Genomic DNA, 19,335 nt, shown 5'->3' with positions numbered 1-19,335 from the left:
CGACGCTGGGGGTTGCCCAGGGGCGCGAAAGGTGGGACCTTTCCGCACGTCCCTTTCGTTAGGGTGCAGCGGGTCTCGGGTGAGGTGGTGTCGAGGTCTTGGATGCTGGGGCGGCGGCCCTGGTGGTGGTTGCGCGGTGCTCTTGGGCAGAGCACGTGCCTTGGTGCTGCCCGGTCACCATGGTCGTGTGGGCGGCATGGTTGTCGGGGTGTGGTGTTCGGTGGCGGTGAATGTTGGCCGAGGTGAAAACATGCTCTATCTTCGGACGGACCGGCGGCGGCGAAGATCATTCCCTTCTTGAAGGCGTCGTCGCGGCTCTCATTGCTCGTCATGCGGCTCCGGGGGAAACTATGATTCTTGGATCGGGCGGTGGCGGCGCCCCGGCGTCGTACCCTTCCTGAAGGCGCCGCTTTGAGGCGCATGGTTCGTCATATGTAGCTTCATCTCTTCGGAGCGGTAGTGCTAGGAGTGGTGTTGCTGCGCTCAACGCCTATGTATTTTGTCCTGGGTGTGTGCTTGTGTTGCAGTGGCGTAGCGTGTGTTTGTATTGAATGCTTGTGGTTTGATGCTTTATATATAAAATGGGGTGAAAGCCTTTTTTGGTAATATACGACAATGCAATTCAGTATAACTATGCAGAAACTAATAAAGAAACATCATGAGCCACATATTTCAATTTACATGGCAGAAACTATCACCCATGAAACAGCATCACCGGCTATTTCAACATTCAGTATAACTATGCAGCAACCAATAAAGAAACATCATGAGACACATATTTCAATTTACATGGCATAAACTATCACCCATGAAACACGCATCACCGGCTATTTCAACTGCCGCCCGTCCGACTTGCCAGGCGGCATGCTGCGGACGTTCTTCAGCAGGTCCTGGATCTTGGACAGCATCATCATCTGTGATGGGTCGCCAGGGGTGGGGGCCACGGTGGCGGCACTACTGCTCGCGTGGGGAGGCACCGTTGCCAGCGGCCTCGGGTTCTCCTGCAGCTTGATCTTCTCAAAGATGTACTGCTTCTCTGCCTCGGCCTCCTCCAGGCGGCTTTGAGGTACATGCTCGCATAGTCCTGCTCCGCCTTCTCCTACTTGGCCAGCGCAATGCTCTGGAGTTGCTCTGCCTCCTGCCGGGCCTCATTGGCCTTCAGCTGGAACATCTCGGCCTCAACACTCTTCAGCCAGATCATGCTCTCCAGCTCCTCCACCTGCTGCTGCTTACGCAGCTGCTCTGCCTTGAGCTCCCGTGCCTCCCGTGTCTTCTCCTCCAGCTCACGCTCGCAGGAATCCACCGCGAGGCGAGCCTTCTTGAACATCTGCATCTTCTCTTCAGCCACAGTCTCCATCTTTCTGACAGCCTCTTGGACAACCTCAGCAATTCGATTGCAGGCCTCGTGCGGAGTGATCAGGCGCCCCAATTCTTCATTTTCGGACATCTTTGGAAAATCCATCTCAAGCTCTGCCAAATAAGTAATAGTTAATACAAAAGGTCTGAATTACAGCTTAGGCAGATACAAACCGATGGAACGCAGACATAAATAAACCCACAAAGCTGATCACACCAAAAATACTGGAACAAAATCCAGTAATAAACACACTCACCTTTTGGGCTCTTTGGTACACTGCAAGACTATAATATGGAGGGCCTTTAGCCATTGATCAGTATATGATCAAAAGGTTATAAAATCACAGTTACACATTAACAGAAAAACTGACACCAAACCTGTAGATAATCTGACTAGCAAAACAATATGCTAGAAAAAGAAGCATAGAAGATAACCAATTCAGCTGCATGACAGAGCACTCAAATATCTTCTACTTGGGAACGGTAATGAATGCACCAACTGTAGACAAAGCATGTTCATCTTAGATTCATAAACAATATTACTGTCGTAGATAACAAACGAGTAGATCTGAGTTGAATGGCAGAGGCACCGTCACCCAACCAGTAGTACTTCTTGCCCCGTTATGTTAAATTGTGATCCAAATTCTAGTACCGTATTAGACTAGACGTAGTACATATGGTGTGGGCCTTTTGCGTTGGTACCGACGCATACGAGTACAACTCGTTTACTTGTCCTACAAGGACTCCTATGTGTTGCCCCTCATATATACCCCATGTAGTCGCACCACAGACGGTCTGTCGTCTCGTGCTTGTAATACTCCTCCTCATAGTGATTGCGTCTTCGTGCGTCCGTGGTTTTCTCCCGCAAGGGTTTACACGTAAAAATCCGTGTCTCTTTGTCTCGTTTATTCTCGTTATCATCTAACAAGTGGTATACAGAGCCAAGTTACAGATACGAGATTTGAGACGAGAGATTAGGGTTTGGCTATGCGTGCCGCCGCCGTCCTACAATCTTTTCGGATCGGAGACTATTTCCTGTACGAGCCGCTGCAGCCGCAAGTCGCCGAGACGGACATGTTTTTTGCTGCTGATCCGATTACTAATCAAGCAGTCCACCGAGGGTTCCGCTACCGGCCGCTGTAAAAAACCAAGTCACCGGGAGTTTCCGCTGCGGTCCAATCCGTTCCTGCAGCTGTTTTAGATTGGCGCGTGGCTACAGCCGTTCGCCGAGTTGCTGCCGCTGGCCGCTTCAAGTCCCGAGGGAATCAACCAGTACAGTACCATGGAGATATCCATCCACTCACGTGAAGGCTAGTACTATTGAGTACTAGTTGATCAGATTTATTTTCTTATCTGATTGTTACATCCACACGAAGAGCTACCAGGTGCTATCTTTTTTGTTCTTTGGTCCGCAAATTAATTCTATCAAGGATTTTTCTACCGGCTTGTACTACTTGGTGTACACAGATTTATCTGCTCGTGGCTTCCATGAAGTACAATCTTCCACCACTGGACCATGACACAAGGTTTACCCTATGGCAAGTTAAGATGCAGGCGTTGTTGGCACAGGCCGACTATGATGTAGCACTGGATAGTTTTGGGAAGAACCGAATTGAGGACTGGACTGCTGAGGAAAAAGAATTGATTGTAAGGCTTTGTCACAAATTCAACTCCATTTGCATAATAATATTTTGCAGGAAGTTTTGAGTCAGAAAACTGCCGCAGCTCTATGGTTAAAGCTAGAAGGGATTTGCATGACTAAAGATCTCACCAGCAAGATGCATCTGAAGCAAAAATTATTCCTGCACAGGTTACCCGAGGGAGGTAATGTTTTGAATCATATTTCAGAATTTAAGGATATTATATCCGATCTAGCTGCAATGGAGGTTAAGTATGAAGAGGAAGATACTGCTTTAATGTTACTTTGTTCACTGCCAAGTTCTTATACCAATTTTAGAGACACCATATTATACAGTCGTGATACTCTCATACTTAATGAAGTTTATGAAGCTTTGAACTCTAAGGAGAAGATGAAATTAATGGTGCCTCATGATGGTTCGAGTTCATCCCAAGCCGAGGGATTATCTGTTCGTGGCAGGACAAAGGAGAAGAACTCCAATAATGGAAACAGAGGCAAAAGTAAGAACGGCTACAGGGGCCGGTCGCAATCCAGAGACAAGAAGTATTGCAGGTATTGCAAGAGAGACGGGCATGACATCTCAGAGTGTTTCAAGTTGTAGAACAAAGAAAAGAGGAAAGGTAACAAACATGGTGAAAATTCTGCTAACGTTGCTCGTGATGGTAGTTCCGATGATGCTCTTGTCGTTATTGCTGGATGTGCCGAGACCAATGATGAGTGGGTACTTGATACTGCATGTACTTTTCATATGTGTCCACATAGAGATTGGTTTAATACTTTTGATTCCACTACTTCTGCTGGTTCCGTTTTGGGTTTTGATAATTCACCATGCAAGATTGAAGGCATAGGTTCTATTCAAATCAAGATGTTTGATGGCATAATCAGAACTTTGACAGATGTTCGGTATATTCCGAAGATGAAGAGAAATCTTATTTCTATGAGTGCCCTTGATGCAAAGGGATACAAGTATTCAGGTGGAGATAGTGTTTTGAAAGTCACCAAAGGTTCCCTTGTTGTGATGAAAGGTGACTTAAGTTCGACCAATGGTCTTTATTACCTTCGAGGTTCTACCATTTCAGGTAACGCTACTCCAGTTATTTCAAAGAATTCTGATTGTGATGCTGCTAACCTTTGGCATATGCGCCTTGGACATATGAGTGAACTTGGTTTAGCAGAGTTAAATAAGAGAGGTCTTCTTGATGGATATGAACCTGGTAAATTGAAATTTTGTGAGCATTGTATCTTCAGCAAACACAAGAGGGTGAAGTTCAACACTTCGACTCATACAACCGAAGGTATTCTTGATTATGTGCATTCTGATTTATGGGGACCATCTCGCAAGAAGTCACTAGGTGGTGCAAGTTACATGCTGACTATTATTGATGATTATTCGAGAAAAGTTTGGCCTTATTTCTTGAAGCATAAATATGAAGCATTCTCAGCTTTTAAGGAGTGGAAGATTATGATTGAGAGGCAAACTGAAAAGAAGGTAAAGATACTTCGCACTGATAATGGTATGGAATTCTGTTCTAAGCAATTTAAGAATTATTGCAAGTCTGAAGGCATTGTCAGACATTACACCGTTCCTTATACTCCTCAACAAAATGGTGTTGCTGAGCGTATGAACAGGACCATTATTTCCAGAGCCCGTTGCATGTTGTCCAATGCAGGTTTGCATAGGCGTTTTTGGGCTGAGGCCGCTTCCACTGCTTGTTATCTCATTAACCGTTCACCATCTATTGCTCTTAATAAGAAAACTCCAATTGAGGTATGGTCTGGTTCACCTGCTGATTATTCACAGTTGAGAGTTTTTGGTTGCACTGCTTATGCTCATGTTGATAATGGAAAGTTGGAGCCTAGGGCTGTTAAGTGCATCTTTCTTGGTTATAAGTCTGGTGTTAAAGGTTTTAAATTATGGAATCGTAAAACCCAGAAGGTTGTTATTAGCAGCAATGTTATCTTTAATGAATCTGCTATGTTACATGATGTTTCATCTACTAATGTTCCTGTTGAGAGTGAACAACAGCCTCCTATTCAGCAGCCTACTGTTCAGGTGGAGCATGTTATTGACTCAGGTGATACATCTAGTAATGAAATTGTTGATGCACATGATGAACCCATCGTTAATGATGATAATGTCACTCCCACTCCAAATCAGCCTATTGTTCCACCCAGTTGGAATCTTGCTCATGATAGAGTTAGGCGGGGTACTAACAAACCTGACAGGTTAATTGAAGTGTGCAATATTGTTTCTTTTGCTTTATCTGTTGCAGAAGAAATTGAAGGTAACGCTGAACCTTCTTCATATTCCGAGGCTATTATTTCTGGTGATAGTAATAAGTGGATGACCGCTATGCATGATGAGATGGAATCACTTGAAAAGAATGGCACTTGGGATTTAGTAAAATTGCCTAGAGAGAAGAAACCTATTCATTGCAAGTGGGTTTTCAAGAGGAAAGAAGGTGTTTCTCCTAATGATGAGACAAGATATAAAGCAAGGTTAGTTGCTAAAGGTTACAGTCAGATTCCAGGTATTGACTATAACGAAGTCTTTTCTCCTGTTGTGAAGCATAGCTCTATTCGCACTTTACTCAGTATTGTTGCCATGCATGATCTTGAGCTTGAACAATTGGATGTTAAAACTGCATTCTTACATGGAGAATTAGAAGAGGATATTTATATGGAACAACCTGAAGGTTTTGTTATTTCTGGAAAAGAAAAGCTTGTCTGCAAGTTAAGAAAATCTCTTTATGGATTGAAGCAATCCCGTAGACAGTGGTACAAGAGATTTGACACCTTTGTGCTCTCTCAAGGTTTCAAAAGGTCTAATTATGATAGTTGTGTTTATTTGAAAACTGTCAAAGGTTCAACTATTTATTTGCTCCTTTATGTTGATGATATGCTAATTGCTGCAAAGAGTATGTCAGATATTGATGAACTAAAGAAGCAATTGAGTAATGAATTTGAGATGAAGGATTTGGGTGCAGCAAAGAAAATACTTGGCATGGAAATATCCAGAGATAGACCATCTGGAAAAGTATATCTAAGTCAGAAAGGATATATTGATAAAGTTCTTCGTCGTTTTAATATGCATAATGCCAAGCCAGTAAGTACTCCGTTAGCTGCACACTTCAAATTATCATCAGCTTTATGTCCTAAGTCAGATGCAGATATTGAGTACATGTCTAGAGTTCCCTATTCGAGTGCAGTTGGTTCACTCATGTATGCCATGGTTTGTTCTCGTCCTGATTTATCATATGCATTGAGTGTTGTCAGTAGATACATGGCTAGTCCTGGAAAAGAGCATTGGAGAGCAGTTCAGTGGATTTTCAGATACCTGTGAGGTACTTCTAATGCCTATTTACAGTTTGGGAAAACTAGAGATGGACTTGTTGGTTTTGTTGATTCTGATTTTGCTGGTGATTTGGATAAGAGAAGATCACTCACTGGCTATGTTTTCACCATTGGTGGTTGTGCTGTGAGTTAGAGAGCAACTTTGCAGTCTATTGTGGCTTGTTCCACCACTGATGCCGAGTATATGGCTATTTCTGAGGCATGCAAAGAAGCTATCTGGTTGATAGGTTTGTACACTGAGCTTTGTGGAGACTCATCTTGCCCTACCGTATTTAGTGACAGTCAAAGTGCTATATATCTTACAAAGAATCCAATGTATCATGAGAGAACAAAAGCACATTGATGTCAGATATCACTATATTCGAGATGTTGTTGCTGAAGGTGATTTGAAGGTATGCAAGATAAGTACTCATGATAATCGTGCTGATATGATGGCAAAGCCAGTTCCGACCAATAAGTTTGAGCTTTGCTCAGGCTTACTTGGTATTTCTCACTAGTCCTATGAACTTTGACGCACAAGGTGTTTAAGCTGATTTGGATGAAGTTATTCACTTTCTTCGACTACTGAAGGGAATTTGGCTCAAGGTGGAGATTGTTAAATTGTGATCCAAATTCTAGTACCGTATTGAACTAGACGTAGTACATACGGTGTGGGCCTTTTGCGTTGGTACCGACGCATACGAGTACAACTCGTTTACTTGTCCTACAAGGACTCCTATGTGTTGCCCCTCATATATACCCCATGTAGTCGCACCTCAGACGGTTTGTCGTCTCGTGCTTGTAATACTCCTCCTCATAGTGATTGCGTCTTCGTGCATCCGTGGTTTTCTCCCGCAAGGGTTTCCACGTAAAAATCCGTGTCTCTTTGTCTCGTTTATTCTCGTTATTATCTAACATGTTAAATAACAGGGAAAAAGTACTAGGTGCATTAGAATACACTTAATACTGCTGATATGCCTGGAGAGTTCATGATGGTGGGATACCTCAGCTTTCACTATTTCGATAGTTCTAAGAACATGGTTTTACTACTCCCTCTGTAAACTAATATAAGAGCGTTTAGATCACTATTTTAGTGATCTAAATGCTCTTATATTAATTTACAGAGGGATTACAATTTTGTGGAGGACGGTACTATTGTTTTAGTGCAGAAGCATTCTGGAATTGTTCAGAGAATGCCTATTGATCTACTGAATCCGTGTAACTGATTTAGAATGCATACTGGTCTACCAAATTCGTATAACTGTCATTTATGGTATTGTCAGAGAATGCATGTAGGCTTGCAGTGTACAGAGTTACAGCAGAAGATCCCAAGCCCAACCAGAAATGCTAAAAAAAGAGTTATGTTTTATATGAGAAAAAAATATGAATTCAGAAAATATATTCAAACAATAGTTTTAACTATCCAGCTAGAAAGCAAGAAGTATAGCATAGTCAAAGATGAAACCAAATAGCAAGAGAAGCATGACTTAACTCAGCATGATAAAATGAGCGAACAAAACTGGAACATGTAAAAGCATGGTTTAGTTAACAAAGTGCATTTACCTTGGAGTGCCGGCAGCAGTGCTCTAGGACTCATGGATTGAGCAGTACCACTTCTTAGTCTTTCAATTAGATCATCACATCTCCTGAACAAGTTCCTCCCTTTTGAGTCCTCACTTAGACGGAAAATCTTACAAACATACTCAAGTTCTGTAACAACGCATCCATGTCCCAGCCAGGAGCACATTGTTGGAATACATCCCTAACCCATCCCAACAGCTCAGATGTCCTTCGGCAAGCTTGGCACCGGAAAAGCATCACTGGATGGGCAATTCCATTATTAATTTTCTGTCTGGACCCTATCTGCTCATCACGGATTGCACAATTAGTGTGAGTCCAGTGAGAGCAGACATCACACCCAATCCAATGGCATGTATTGACTTCAAAATCAAACTTATTGCAGATCACACACATGCAGAGGTTGCAAAAGCCATTCCTGTTGCTACATATATTGCACCTACACTCTTCGGCAGGGAGAGCACTCTTAAAGGCGATGTTCCGGCACCTCTTGTACAAGTAAACCTCAGCAAGATGACTCACGTGTAGGTTAACACTTGGATGCAAAAATGCCTGGATTCCAGTCTTGATGGCAACAAGAATCTCCAGCTGAACATGGTGTGCCATCAAAAGTGTAGTTGGTGTCAAATCCACCCTATTCTGGACAAGCTTCTGCAGGTACAAGAACTCCTCAACATGATGAGAACCCCCAGTTCCTTCAAGAATTGACCGAAGTTCACTCTTGATTTCATCCAACGCCTCATCTGGCATAACCTTCATTTTCTCAGCAACTAGATCAACCCTTTCCCTAGCAACCTCCCGAAGAGTCACTCTACCGGTACTTGGGATCCTACGAATGACTTGCCATTCAGCAACACCTTTGGTGGCTAGCTCCTTATCTTTATCCACTATTCTAATAGTGGTCGCAGCACCACCACCACTGCTTTTGTTTGGTTCTATAGGCCAGGTCTCCCTTGAACTGGCACTCTCAGTGGCAGAGTCATGACCCGGGTCAGAATTTGACGCACGCTCCTGCATATCTGGCGAACCAACTTGGTCTGACGAGGCCAGAGAGAGGGAGGTCTGCAGGTTTGGAGTGCCCCCGTTGTGCCGTGGGGGCGGCATCCCCTGTGGAAGCTGTTGATGGAAATTTGCGCCTGATGAGGTTCCCATCCAAAATCAAAACCTAGCAAAGCATGTAGGCAATAATAACTGACATCAATCACCAGGTTAACACTTGGCACTTTAAGCATCACTTTGTATACCAATATATTACAAGAACCTATCTTGTGTTATGAAGCAAATCATTAAAGAGTTTGCACATTTATTTCCAGAATTGCACCCATGATCTTACTCATCGAATAACATTTCCACAGAGCAGCCACAAAATTTATCCCTTAAATTCCCAGGTCAAAAACAAGTGGGACAATTATCTTCATTTATTTCTAGTACTCCAGTAATCTTAGTCACCAAACATCATATCTCTACTACTATTAAACAAGCAAACATATTCATCACTAAGTGCACCCAACCTAACATACACAAAGCAACACAGACTAATTACAACCTTACGATGAGGGTCACCTAATTTGATCTAACCATTAAAACTATACTAACGTTCCGCGAAAACTGCGTTTAGCAATTTACCCGGGCGGACGAAAACTCTCCCAACGAAACGTCCTACGCCCCGCGTTACCCCAATCCAAATCAAAGGAAGAAAAACGCAACCCATCGCACATGAGCCATCATTAGCGGTGGAAGTTAGGGTTAGGGCGCCGCCGCGCTCCCCCATCCCTTTGGCCACCATCCGTCCTGCTGCCCCTCTCACTGCTGCTCCACCACCGCCCCATGCTCCACCCGATCCGCCGCCACAGCGCGACCGCAGCCCAGTCTTGCCTTGCCGTCCACCCGCATATCTCCTCCCTCGGGTTCTGGCAAGCTGCATCCACAACCACGGTGAACTGCCATGGGTGCGGCCAATCCGAGCTCAGTTCAGGGCTTCAGGCAGGCCAACCAAGTCTCGACGGTGGCGCGGGCCAGCCCAGTGGCATCGGACGCTGCCAGTCTCGGCCGTTGCATGATTGTGCGTATGACGCTCGGCATGTCCCTATAAGTGCCAGCTACTGCTGGTCCCCGCCCCCATGTAATTAACCCAACAACTAATTTTTTTGTTCAGACTGACCTGCTCTTCAGTTCTTGCTGATATGTGGTTTTGAGACCCACCCAATCAGGGTTCGCGCTCATGGAGGAGAGCCTGTTCTTCCTGGAGGCCTGGTGAACACATGGGATATGACATGTATGATTCCAGTTGTGCAAAGTCTGCTTGCACTGCTATCCATACTGCCCCTAGCAATATAATTTATCTGCTGCCTCAACAGCTCACAGTGTTGCCTCCTTTGGATGAATCTGAAATTCTATTAGAAACATGATGAACCACTTAGATAGATCATCGATCTGTACAAAACTGATAGATGTCGTGTTTTTGTATATCTTATGCGGTCGGATTGAATTTTCTTATCCCACATTTTATTTCAGATGCTGCAACCTTGAGTGATCCATTCACTCGATTCTTGAAACCGTTTGCGTTTTGTGAAGTCTGGCACACAAGGTGCCCTCATGGGTGCAATCAAGTAGATCCCATCAGCATTTTGATCTCTCCAAATTGTTGCACATGTAGGGTTGCAACACAAGTAACTACATGTGAATTGGAACTATAAGATATGTGTATTCCAATTTTAAATTCTATTAAGAGTGCATTGCACGTGCATACTAGCTGCAGGTCGAAGTCATGAGGCACGTGCATACTAGCTGCACGTCCACTGCTCCAACGCGCCTTGCACACTCAACCGGTATCGTTTCTAGGGTCGTCGCCCTGACATATCAATGCATATATGTGCGTTGCACATGCACGCTTACTAGTCTAGACAGAGCAGACACATAACTTATCCGCTAAGCTCCCCAGTTCAGAAACAAGCGGTACGACTATCTGCTTATATTTCCAAAACTTCTCAAGTTATCTTAAGTTACTAAGAAACAAAAACCTAGCCAAATCTGCACGTGAAAATGACCGTCATCAGCCACTTGCTCAAGACTTTCATTTCAAGCATCAGTTCACATACCAAAAGAACAGCAAAACCTATCGTATGTCACCAAGCAAATTATCAGTGCTCAAAAACAAGTAGAACAATTTTCTGCTTTTATTTCAAAAATCAACCCAGTAATCCTGATGATCAAAAAACACCTTAATCACCAAACAACATCTCCCCAACTTAAATGGTTTTGGAACAGGTGCTGGCTGGAGGGGACAAGAGGCGGAGTGGTGTCTCATCTTTAGCATTGCCGGCAGTGGGTCTCGGCGGCGTGGTGCACTAGGGTATCGGTGCTGGAAGTGTGTTGATAGGAACGCGCAGGAGGGCAGTGCGGTGCGGCGTCGTGGTGGAGTCGACGGCAGAAGGGCATGGAAAGGTCTATGCATGGATTACTCCTAAAGATGAGACGGCAGAAGATGGCGGGGGCAGATTGCTGAGCGTGCACATGCGGTGTGCACTCAGGATTTGCTAGACCGGTTGGTGATCCTGGCTAGCCGGCGGGCGGCTTGGTGAGGCCACCGGGATACTCGGTATGGCACGGGGTCAGGACACATCATCAAGCTCGTAGGTAGGGCAACTCTGTGCGCCAGGATGGTGGCTTTGGGTTGACTAGTGTATGTACTTTGTAAGGCTATGTTGAATAATATAATAAAGATGGTTGTGTGCATCGTTTGATGCAGAGGCCATGGGTTATCCTCCTTTTAAAAAAAAATCCCCAACTTAAGAAAGAAACAAGGGGTACAACTTTCTGTATACATATTCCAGAATTTCTATAGTGATCTTAATACACAAATGCCATCTCTACACAGAGCATCCACATATATTCTCGTCCAAGCTCCCAAAATCAATTAGCGCGAATTTCTGCATACTCCCTCCATTTTTATATACAAGGCCACAAACTCATATTACAAGACGAATTTCTGAGTATATTTCCAAAATTGCTCTAGTAATCTTAAGGTTTGAATAACCAAAACGTCTATGCACATATCAGCATCACAATTTTCTCCCCTAATGTCATCAATTCAAGTTTCAAACCCAAACTTTAGCAACAAATTCCCCTATTTCATCTGCCGAAACCTCTGTTCGACTAACAAATCGTCTCCTCCACGCAAATGAGACGAAATCGACAAAATAGAAGGAGGGGGAAGGAGCAACCCATATGCCTAGACACCGGAACCCATCCTCCACACCCAGACCCGCCACCAAACCGTCCCGGGTAAATTCCACTCCCACCGGATGGGAAGCACGAGCCAAACTAGATCCCAGAAACCTCAGCGCTCCACGGGGCAAACCTGGGTTCAGAGAGCTCACCTTGGCGCGACGGAGTGATCAACACGGAGGGGGAGACGGCCCGAGTAACAAATCTCTGGTGCCGGGTAAGGCTCCGGCTCTGCCAACGACGTTGACGAGGAGGAGCTCGAGAAGCAAAAGAAGAAAGATTTTCTCTATTCCGTTTTCAGTAGGAAAAAAAGGACGAAATGGTGGGAGTCCAACCAGAAAGGAAAGAAGTCTAGATAACCCCGTGAGTTTTCACAAATCGGTCACATTACCCCCTGAATTTTAAAACCAGGTATTTAATCCCCTGGAGTTTCCAGAACCAGATAAATTACCCCCTAAGGACTTTGTAGAGTGGTTTTAAGAGTTAATTTGTCCACGTGGCCCACTTCACACAAGCCTGCTATTTTCTGTTAGCAACAAGCTTGACTTGCTGATTCCTGTCCATCCGAAGCACCTGATGCAACTTGAAGTAGAGTATGTGAAGCTAGTTTCCTCTTACCCTTAAAAATCCTAGTTTCCTTGTGACAGATGCAACTTGGAACATGTACTGTAGAAGTTAAGCTCACGTACACGAAGCTAGCTTGACTTGATCTTTGCCAGTCTGTGGCTGCTCGTCATCACATGTTTGCCCCTCCGCAGCTCCTCTGCACATTTTCAGCCGTGCCACACCTCTGTTCATCACCGGTAATACCCAGGCCACGCCACGGCCTGATGCTTTGCATAGTTGCACGTCTGAACCTGCCCCATACGCCCCGTCTGTGGACTTTTCACGTATCTTGCTGAGCTTTACTTGGTCTGCAACCGGGCACTTAGCTTGCAGAGCACAACAGACAATCAAAAACACCAAACTAAGTACTCCCTTCATCCGAAAAAGCTTATCCCAAACTTGTTTTTAAATAGATGCATCTAGCACTAACTTGGTACTAGATACATCCATTTGAAGGACAAGTTTTCCGGACAGAGGGAATAGTTGATATCCCATGTCTTGATCTCGTGGCTAGCACGACAGATATAGACAAGTATGCCTACATCTTAGGAGAAGGTCAATGCACAATGTGCCAGAATTGCATTGTGAGAGATGTAGCTCCAGCGCTTTCTCGTAGCTTATTGCTGGCCTGCCTTGAGTTCCACTCTGCGCTCATCCCCTCAAAACTCTGATAGGTGTGTCAACTCGAATTTCGAATCTGCCACACAATACAACAGACTACATGCTGCTACAAAATGCGCGCGCAATGGCCTGGGCATGCGGCACGACGTCACAACCGGGCGTACTTGTCAAGCATGTGAGCACGGTCAACCAGGTGAGCAATGTGATGCATGTTGGCACTTTGAGGGCAACAGCAGCATAGCATGCTCAGGAAGCAATCCGCACTGGCCATCGAAGAGATGCATGAGAAGGAATGGATGAGAGTTGTGCATGTTGCAGGCTACGTGTTTAATGGAATACATGTGCGTAGCTATGGTGATATTGAGTTGTTTAGAGGTGGGACCAACAGTGGCTTGTGTAAAATGGCCCACTTGTTCAAAACCACTCTTAAAACCACCACCCAAAGCCCACAGGGGGTGTTTAATCTGGTTTTGGAAACTTCAGGGGGTTAAATACCCGGTTTTGAAGTTCAGGGGGTTATGTGTTCATTTCGTGGAACCTCAGGGGGTTATTTAGACTTCTTTCAACCAGAAAGACCATGGAGGGCGGTGACCATTTAGCGGCAAATTCGACAATTTTGATCTCTGAATGGAATCAATTCACAAAATGAACCGCTCCTAAAATTATTTCACGCGGCTGATCTTTTTGAGTGGCGCCCGACATGCAGGCACCACACCCTATGGTGCAGCGCCTTGTTCTGGGATGTTACACCTCTGTCCAGCGTGGCAGCCTCTGGGCCCATATCCAGCGGTGCAGCGCATCCGAGCTAGGCGCTGCACTGTGACTTAGTTGCAGCCACTGCGCGCTAGCCCTCCCCCACCCACCCCATTCTTCCAGCACCAGTTACAGAAGAAGCGGCGGCGGCGGCCCTCTCCTCTCCCCCTCTCAATCCCCTCTCCCAAATCCTTCAGATCTAACGATTTGGTCCGTAGATTTCTTCACCAATCCATCCTAGAAGGTACTCTCCTTTGATCCCTTTCTTTCTATCCATAAAATGTATGCTATTTTGAAGATTTGGGGAACCCTTGTTTGATTAGATTAGAATCTTGCATGTATTAGATACCTAATTGTAGATGATTTATTATTTTGCAACCCTAGTCTAGTTTATTTTATTGAAAATATATGCTTTGGATACATAGGTTGACATGCTATTTCTATGGAAAATATATTTGTATTGAATCTTGCATGAAGTAGGCCTAGTTTAGTTTATTTGTATTGAATTATATTCATATTTGACAAGAATGCTTTGGATACATATGCTTTGAATCTTGCATATAGTAGGCCTACTTTAGTTTATTTGTATTAAAAAGATAATCATGTTGACAAGAATGCTTTGTTTGAAATTGTTAGGATGGTCCCCGCAAAAAAAGAAATTGTTAGGATGGTTTGGCTTCTCGATGATCACTGGGTGTTAATCATCATTTTGCTTCCGTTATCGTGCCTTCCGGCTACGTGCCCGCGTGTGGATAGTTCCCGGCCCCAGCCGTGGGGGGGGGGGGGGGGGGCGACCGACCCAGGCCCTGTGTTCGTGTTGCGGTGCACGTGGGGCATGGACTGGAGGGGTGCTCCTGTAATGGACCCAGGTCGCAAAACCTTTGAACGACTAGGACGGGAACACTCACGAGGGCGCTCGGCTGCCCCCCTCGCGAGGCCTTGCATAAGAGAAATCGAGGCAGGAGAGTGAAAAGTCAAAGAACCACAAGTCAAAGACGGTAACAACTTCAATAAAACTTCGAATGAGAATGAACAAGACAACTGCGGAAAGCAAATGAAAAAGCCACGTCCGGCACCTAATCTAGTCTTCGACGTCTTCTCACCAGTGCGGAGCTAAGTGCTGCCACTGGGCGTGGGAGGGAGCCCCAGGGTCTGAGGCCGGCGCTCCTGAGACTCCGGGGCGTGTACAGCCCCAACTCATTATTACGTGAGAGTGTCACGGGCGGCGAGCTTCACAGGCGTTGGCATTCTTCACAGGCTCCGGGCCTTTCTTGGGGGGAGCAGGCTTCACGGGCATTTGCCCTCTTCACAGGCTCCGGGCCTTTTCCCAAACGCGACAGCTTCATAGGCATTCACCTTCTTCACAGGCTCTGGGCCTTTTCCAAAAAGGATAATCTTCACAGGCATTCGCCTTCTTCACAGGTTCTGGGCCTTTTCCAAAAAGGATAATCTTCACAGGCATTCTCCTTCTTCACAGGCTCTGGGCCTTTTCCAAAAAGGATAATCTTCACAGGCATTCGCCTTCTTCACAGGCTCTGGGCCTTTTCCAAAAAGGATAATCTTCACAGGCATTCGCCTTCTTCACAGGCTCTGGGCCTTTTCCAAAAAGGATAATCTTCACAGGAATTCGCCTTCTTCACAGGCTCTGGGCCTTTTTAGGGGTAGAACCTCTGGAGGTGTTGGATGTTCCATGCGTTCTGGACCAGCACCCCCTCCTAAGTCTCCAAGCGCGCGGAGCCAGGCCTGGAAACATGAACAACCTTGAACGGGCCCTCCCACATGGGAGAGAGCTTGTGCAGTCCCTCCCTGGAGAGAACCCGCCTGAGCACGAGGTCGCCTACCTCGAGAGTTCTGGGGAGGATGTTGCGGCAGTGATATCGTCGCAGTGCTTGTTGGTACCTCGCCGCTCGCAGCGCGGCCTCTCGGCGATGTTCCTCCCCCAGCATGAGGTCCATCCCCCGCATGGTGTCCTGCTGCGCCTCGTCGAACGCCAGGACCGGTGCGGAGCGACGTCTGACCTCGTGAGGGAGGACCGCTTCGGCTCCGTAGACCAGGAAGAACGGGGTCTCTCCAGTCGGCTTGGTCGCGGTTGTGCGGATGGACCACAACACGGACTGAAGCTCGTCGTACCAACCTCTGCCGTAGGCCTCCAGCTTCTTCTTGAACGTCCTGGTCTTGAGGCCCCTCAGGACCTCTGCGTTGGCTCGCTCGGCCTGGCCGTTGCTTCGGGGGTGCGCCACCGAAGCGTAGCATATCTGCGTTCCAAGGTTAGCATAGTATGTTTTGAAGAGGTTACTGGTGAACTGCGAACCGTTGTCTGTGATAATGCAGTTCGGCACCCCGAACCGGCTCACAATGCCCCTGATGAACTTGACCGCGGAACCCGCGGGGATGGTGCGGACGGCCTCTACTTCAGCCCACTTGGTGAACTTGTCCACGACAACGTAGAGGTAGCGGTAACCCCCTGGCGCCCGAGGAAACGGGCCCAGGATGTCCAACCCCCAGACTGCGAACAGCCACGAAAGGGGTATAGTCTGCAGGCCTCCTGCCGGCTGATGGATCTGCTTGGTGTGGAACTGGCAGGCCTCACAAGCCTTCACCAGTTCGACAGCGTCATTGAGTGCGGTGGGCCAATAAAACCCACTGCGGAACGCCTTGCCGACGAGGGTCCGTGATGATGAATGATGTCCACAGTCTCCGTCGTGTATATCTTCTAGCAGTTCCTTTCCTTGCTCCCTGGAGATGCAGCGCAGGGATACATCGTTTGGTCGCTTCCGGTAGAGCTCTCCATCCTTGATGCAGTATGCCGTGGCCAGCCGTGCCACACGCTCCGCTTCCTCCTCCTTCTCCGGCAGGGTCCCTTGAGTTAAGTAACTCCGGAGCTCCGTGATCCAGCATCCCTCCTGGGGTTCCATCGTCAGGAGTAGGCGTGCTCCTGAGGCCGGGCCACAGACCGGGGCTCCTGAGGCAGGTGGCTGGGGGAGCTCCTCCCGAGGCTGAGCCGTGTTTGACAATGACGGCAGGGCTGAGGGCTTGAAGAGCCGCTCCTCGAAGACGCCAGGCTCCTGAGGTAACCGCCTGGATGCCCGTTTGGCGATGTCGTCGGCCTCCTGATTGGTGCCACGGGGCACATGCTGCAACTCCAACCCCCAGAACTGCTTCTCCATCCTGCGGACCTCCGCAAGGTAGGCTTTCATGTGCTCATCTTTCGGCTCGTACACCTTGTTGGAGAAATTGACAAGGAGCTGCGAATCGCCCTTGATGGTGAGGCGTTTCACCCCCAGGGCAGCTGCGGCCTTCAAGCCCGCTATTAGACCTTCATACTCCGCTATGTTGTTGGAGACCTTTTCACCTTGCTAGAAACAGAGCTGTACAGCGTAGTAGAGCTTGTCCTGAGTGGGCGATATGAGCACCGCCCCAGCCCCAGCGCCATGCCTGGAGAACGCCCCATTGAAGTACATGACCCAGCCTTCTGGCGCCTCGCTTCTGGGGGAGAGGGACCGATCCTTGTCGGCCTTGAGGCCTAGGGCCTCCGTCCATTCTGCCACAAAATCCGCTAATGCTGCTCCCTTGATGACTCTGGTCGTGCTGAATTCGAGCTGAAACGCTTGCAGTTCTATGTTCCACTCAGCGACCCTTTCGGCTGAGTTAGGGCTCCTGAGCACTCTCTCCAAGGGGTATGACGAGACAACCTTGATGGGGTGACTCTAAAAATAGTGCCGCAGCTTGCGCGAGGCCACCAGTAGTGCGAGGAGGAGCTTCTGAGGCATGGGGTACCATGCCCTAGCGTCCCACAACACCGTGATGACGAAGTACACTGGGTGCTCGACGAGGTTGTGTGCGTCAGTGCTGGAGACGCCCCCCGGAGACCATGGCGATGGGGCCTCCGGAGGCTGGCCATCTGGGAGAGGGGCCCCTTCCGCCTCCGGTGCACTCCTCTGCGGCGGCTGATCCTCCTTAACCGTGGTGGCGGTTTCTGTGGGCCTTCCTTGTTCTTGTTTTGCCTTGTCCCAGGCTGCTGCTGTGGTTTTGATTCGACGCTCCTCCCTAACTGCCACCAGGGCTGCGCTGGCGGAGTAGGGAGTGGCGGCGAGGTAAAGCACCAGGGGCTCTTGAGGGCACGGAGCCACCATGACTGGAGGGCTGGTCAGGTATGTCTTGAGATCTTGGAACGCCTTGTCGGCCTCTTCAGTCCATTCAAAGGGCCCCTTTTTCTTCATTAGCTGGAAGAAGGGCAGCGCTCGCTCCCCCAACTTGGAGATGAAGCGCCCTAGCGCGGTCACGCGCCCAGTGAGTTTCTGCATTTCTCTGAGGGTCTTTGGCGGGCTCATGTCCTCGACCGCCTTGACCTTTTCCGGGTTAGCCTCGATGCCTCGGTGGGACACGAGGAAACCCAAGAGCTTGCCCGAGGGGACTCCGAACACACACTTCTCTGGGTTGAGCTGCAGGTTCACTGCGTTGAGGCTTGCGAAGGTTTCCTCCAGGTCTTGTATCAGGGTCCTGGCCTCCCGAGACTTCACCACTATGTCATTGACATAAGCCTCGACGTTCTTCCCAAGCTGCGGGCCCAAGGTGATGTGCATCAGCCGCTGAAAGGCCGCCCCTGCGTTACGCAGCCCAAATGGCATGCATGTGTAGCAGTACACCCCACACGGGTTAGGAAGGCTGTCTTTTCGATGTCTTCTACCGCCATCTTGATCTGGTGATACCCAGAGAAGGCATCCAAGAAGCATAGCAGGTCGCATTCTGCGGTGGAATCGATGATCTGGTCGATGCGGGGGAGCGGGAACGGATATTGCGGGCATGCCTTGTTGAGGCTGGTGAAGTCGACACACATGCGCTCCTTCCCTCCCTTCTTTGGCACAATGACAGGGTTGGCCAACCAATCCGGGTATCGGACCTCGCGAATGACCCCAGCGGCTTCTAGCTCGTGGGTCTCTTGGACGATGAAGGCCTGCTTTTCTGTGGACTGCCGCCTTGCCTTCTGCTTCACAGGGCGCACGTTGGGGCACACGTTGAGGTGATGCTCGATTACGCTCCTAGGGATCCCCGCCAACTGGTCAGGCTCCCAAGCGAATACCTTCTTGTTCGCGCGCAGGAACCTGACCAGGGCCTCCTCCTGCTCGGGCTCGAGGTTGGCGCCTATGGTGAAAGTGGCATTGGTGGACCCGTCCTCATCGACGGGTATCTGCTTGGTTTCTGCCTTGTCTTGGGCGAACAAC

General features: G+C 47.8%; 1 pseudogene; it reads right to left on the bottom strand.

Annotated features, from left to right (window-relative positions):
* Positions 1 to 628: 628 nt before the first annotated feature.
* LOC123086180 (OBERON-like protein) lies at positions 629 to 12,449 on the bottom strand (annotated as a pseudogene).
* Positions 12,450 to 19,335: the final 6,886 nt, after the last annotated feature.

Source organism: Triticum aestivum, chromosome 4A (assembly GCF_018294505.1).
Source record: "Triticum aestivum cultivar Chinese Spring chromosome 4A, IWGSC CS RefSeq v2.1, whole genome shotgun sequence".
Taxonomy (NCBI): domain Eukaryota; kingdom Viridiplantae; phylum Streptophyta; class Magnoliopsida; order Poales; family Poaceae; genus Triticum; species Triticum aestivum.
Note: the sequence above shows the minus strand (reverse complement) of the source record. Positions and strands in the feature narration are given on the sequence as shown.